The sequence below is a fragment of the Sceloporus undulatus genome, chromosome 2 (genome assembly GCF_019175285.1).
Source record: "Sceloporus undulatus isolate JIND9_A2432 ecotype Alabama chromosome 2, SceUnd_v1.1, whole genome shotgun sequence".
Classification (NCBI taxonomy): domain Eukaryota; kingdom Metazoa; phylum Chordata; class Lepidosauria; order Squamata; family Phrynosomatidae; genus Sceloporus; species Sceloporus undulatus.
Genome location: NC_056523.1, coordinates 311,058,381 through 311,063,562, shown reverse-complemented (window position 1 = coordinate 311,063,562; position 5,182 = coordinate 311,058,381).

The window sequence follows — 5,182 nt, the reverse complement described above, 5'->3', positions numbered from 1 at the left end:
GTGCTTTGATTGTGTATTTCTGCTTGGGAGGGGAGTTGATCTGGATGGCCCTTGTGAACTCTTCTAAGTCTATAATTATATGGCCCTAAAGCATTACAAAATCAGGACATGAATTTTCTATCTTGAATCCTTACTTGCCACATAAATGTATTCATTATAGAGTACTTTCAGCCCAATCAAGCAGGCTTCATATTTACTGATCACCTGCCAGATGCCATAAGGAAAAATCTCAGTACAATCCACTTCAACAACAAAACCCCTCACAAACCTCTGCTCTTGCTTCTATGAGAATAAATACACAAAGTTGCCTTCACACTAATCCCATTGTCAAGTGACACAGAGCAAGCTGTGTTCTATTGCAGTGGAGTCAGTGGTAATTTAATTAGGCCAAACCCTAGTTGTGATAGAAATTGGGAAACATATTAACATACATACTAATGATATTCTCTTTCTTCTGGTAATTCCAAATGAAATTCAGGAATTGAAGAGCATATTGGGGCAGTTTCAAAGTCTTAATAGGGTTTTAAATTAACATTACCAAACACCAACTCCTTTATTTCTACATCCCATTGGGGACTCAGAAAGCTAGCATTTACTTTCTAGCCTGTCCGGATGTCATCCTGATAGAATTCAAAGATATAGCCACGTTAGCCTGTATAATCAATATGTAGAGATCTTGTAGCACCTTTGAATCTTACTGAAAGAAAGAAGTTGGCAGCATGAGCTTTCGTAGACTTAAGTCTACATCCTCAGATGCATTTGGTGGAGTTGAAAGCCAGGGACAGACCTATATATGCCATTACTGTGTGAGAATGTTAATTCAAATTCAAAATTCTTTGTGTATGGAAATGAAGTGGCATGTCCAGTTTTAACAATGGTTGTGAACAAAGGCAGTGGAAACTGTAGCCTGCAGGTGAGAATAGATGAATGTGGGAAACAGAGAGTGATGTGATGAACAAGTCAAGGGTGCTCCGATAAGCAGAGGGTTTAGATAGTGTTGAAATGTCTGTAATGTGCCAGGGACCTTGATAGGCCAGCATTGTTGTCCAGAATGGGTTATAAGTGCCTGAGTGGTCTTAGTTGGGAACATTGGGGTTCTGTCATTTTCTCGCTTCAAGTCTGTTTTGTAATAGATCAGTCCTAAATATAAGTCTTGCCTTATTTTGAAATCTAAGGCTTTCATGTCCAGCATCCACAGTGACTGGCATCTTTTCTGAAAGATGCTGGTGAAACATCAGGAATAAACTCTTCTAGAACATGGCCACACAGTCTGAAAAAACTTGCCTTATTTGTTTCTCTGAAGATACCAGCCACAGATCCTGGCAAAACACCAGGAATAAACTCTTCTAGAACATGGCCACACAGCCTGAAAAACCCACAAAAACTTGCCTTATTTGATTTTTTAACTTCATGTGGTTGGTACTATAGAGTGCTTGTTGTAATCCTTTGAATTTGGCCTCCCTCCCCTGTGGGTCCGAGCGGATGCAATTGTGTCAGAGGGCTTGGCTGTACACTATGGATCTGGTGATATGTTCAGGCTTCCTTAATTGTTGCACTGAGAAACCACTCCCTACCTGAAGTAGATTGACAATATCTTCATAATTTGGACTCATGAAGAAGACTCACTCAAGACATTCCGCCAGAATTTCAACAACTTATACCCCACCATCAACCTCAGCCTGGAACTATCAACAGAACAAGTTCACTTTCTGGATACCACTATACAACTACACAACAGACATCTAAGCACCACACTATATCGCAGACCCACTAACCGCTACATGTACTTACGTGCATCCAGTTTCCACTCTGAACACACCACCAGATCCATAGTCTACAGCCAAGCCCTTCGATATAGTTGCTTGCTTTAATGAAAAAATTCATACACAGAATCCAGATAACAGATCTCAACACAAAGGCAATTTTCCAGAGATCCATTTTCCATTTATTTCACATACTGCAAACATAGTGCTGTCTGATCCTCCTGTATACCATACTGCTTTTTGAGGGGATGCTCTTTGAACTGGTTGTGAACCACCCGGGAGGTTTGCCTATGATCTGATTTTTCTCTAGGACAACAGACTCTTCTGTATTAATTGAGGATGATGATTCTTAATTTTATTTATATCCCAACTTTCTCCCAAATCGGACCTAAGACCGTTCAGAAAATGAATTAAAACAAGGTACATGAATTAAAAGCAAATAGCAAAAATGTTTAGAAATAAAACACTGTATTAAAACATCAATATTCTTCCATTGAATCCCATGGGTAAAGCAAATAAAATGGTAATAACAAATTTTGAAGATGATTCCACTTGTACGTTACAAAACTAAGCAACCAGCATTTAGCTAGTCTTATGAATAATTTCTCTTTAATACTAGTTCTTGGATATTTGTCAGCTTAGTTTGAAAATTAAGTGTATTCAAATTGAATTCATAAACTGAAAATTGCACATTTTAAGGAAGAATGTTCTTCTAAAATCAGTTGGTCTATTTACACATATTTGGAATTGTGTAAATTCTGAGCAAATGCTTTTATTAGAAGAGCCTAGATTGCCACCCACAGACCCAACTGTTTTCCCCCTTCTCATAGGCATGATCTATTATATTGTGTTTGGTAATATAGAGGTGATATGGAGGAAACATAATTCCCTGCTAAGTTTGACCATGAGAGAAAAGGCAAGGATGATGTGATAGGTCTACCTACTAAGATAGGGATAGGAATCATGCAGCCTTGCAGATGTTTGGGGACTGCAACTCCTAGCAGTCCTAGGAAGGTAGCCAATGATAATGAGTGCTGGGAGTTGTAATGTGACAATATATGAATGGCCACACAATTCTCCCTTCTTCCCTAAGAGTCAAGATGGTCAGATCAATCAAGGAAAACCTATATCTCCTGACAAACATAATAAACACCATTGACATTAATGGCACTCCTGATTAGACGTGTGCAGGATTTCTTTGTGACCATTACTGAGGCTTCCTGGTGAAAGGAAATGTTTGTTAAATTAGATTATATCTGTAACATAAACAATTTTTTGCAATGTTCTTTTCAAGGGGGATGGGGAGCCAAGATAGGAAGACACATTCCCACATTCTTCCCATTTCTAGAAGTTATAAGTCTGAAAGAAATAAAAATGAGCTGCCTTGACAATCAATTCTTCAGAGTAGGTTGGTGGTTTTCTTAACTGTGCACGTATATTTTCAGTGTCATTTACATAACACATCATTAATTTCTGCTGGTTTAATTTAACCATGTTCCATCAGGAGCCAGTTAATACTAGGCTTTAACCTACGGGACATGTCCATTTGTCTTTTTTGAAATGTTTGTACCCAAAGTTCAAAAGTCAGGTTTTTCTGATATCTTTCACAAGGTCATTTAAAGGTGATGCCTCTCTGGGCTATGCTGATAAGAAACAGCTGTGATCAGCCAAGCAGACATTTCCCAGAGCAGCCCTATCCAGGGGCTGCATTTAAGATGATGTCTCCAAATGAACCTGTAACTCAGCAATTTGCGGATAAACTGGGCACATCTTAAGAAATGCAGGGGAGGGAAGCACAGGTAGCATTATTTTGTTTCACACTGGCATAGGGATCGATATGATTATAGACTAGGAAAGGATAAAACTGATGTACACAACGGATGTTGGCCTCTCTTTTCCTGACCAATAGATGGCACTACAATTCCTGCAAATGAAAACAGGCTGCGTGATGCTAAAGTTCCCCTTTCTACACAAACTGTTTAAGGTGTAAAATATAACAAAATCTAAACTCCACAAACAGCGACGCCTTTATTGGGCCAACTCCAAAGTATAAAATATATTATGCACACTTTTGAAGCTTCATTGCATCCTTTGTCAGCCAAAGGTGTTAAAAATCATGTCGGAGAAAAATGTTAAGAGTCCCAGGGTCTACATTCTGTCTCGGCTATTATTCTGTTGCCAGTTAAAATGGTAGAGGGATTTCAATGCAGTCAGAGGCCACTCTCTTCCTTGGCTCTGTGAGGGACAAAGGGCAATAAAAGACAGGTAGTAAAATTTCAACTCCATTAGCAACATTAAAATAACCTTCCAGGAGATCCAGTTGTCCCTGTCCTGTGCAAAACTAACTGTTCCTTTCTTGAGCAGAGAATTTTGTTGTTTAGACAACACAGCTACCTTGGAATATGTTAAAGATGTAGGGGCCCTCTCTTCTTTTCTATCTGATTACTTGGATGTCTACCAACAATACAAATCTTGAACTTGTACCAATGTGAGGGAGTAGGGGCCGAGAGGTACCTAAAATAACAAATTGCTAAGCCTAGAGTAGACTCGTTGAATCAATTTACATTAAGTATTGACTATCTGTTGAAGCAGATGTTATTTGAATGATGTTGCAAGACAGTTATGACTATATATGTGTTGACTATCTTTTGAAGTAGTTAATTTACTTGGTCTACTGTAAATGGGAATAGCAGTTGAATGGAAGCTCAACTGATTGCTCAATGGGTGAGTTTTAAGAATTTATATCACTGTGGCCTTCCTCTGGCTCCCTTAATACAATTTTCTTGCCTAAGAAAACCCTATAAAATTCATGGTGTTGCCCTAAGTTGACAGGTGACTTAAAGGTGCACACACGCATGCACACACACACACACACACACACACACACACACACACTAAGGCAGCAGAGGATGTGCTCGATGTAAATACAAATGCAAGTCCCTGATTGCTTTCTGGGAGAAATGGCAGGTTGCAAAATGTAAAAACAAATTAAAAAATAAATAAAATCAAACATAAAACTAAAAGAGTTTTAATATTTTACTGGACGAAACAAAGGGGCATAGACACACAACTAGGCTGCCAAGTCAAGGCTATCCCAGGCCCTGAGTTTTCAGGTCCAAAATCATAAAGCTAAGGAACAATCTCTTCTCCTAGAAAGTGATCCCTAGTGATATTATATGAGTGACGTTGCAAGGAGCAGCCCCTGGTGATGTGATTAAGAACCACACATTAAGCATCAACCAGTCTCACAGAGTATGCAATTCAGTTTTTAAAAATGACGTATAAGTAGGGATGCCGTATCCTGGCTGCGCCTGGGAATGTACCGGTTTTGGTGGTACTGTCCCGGTCCCGTCCCGGTTCATGCCAAATCCCGGGTTTGGGCCCCGCAGGCGGCCATTGCCGCGGCCGCTAATACGTGC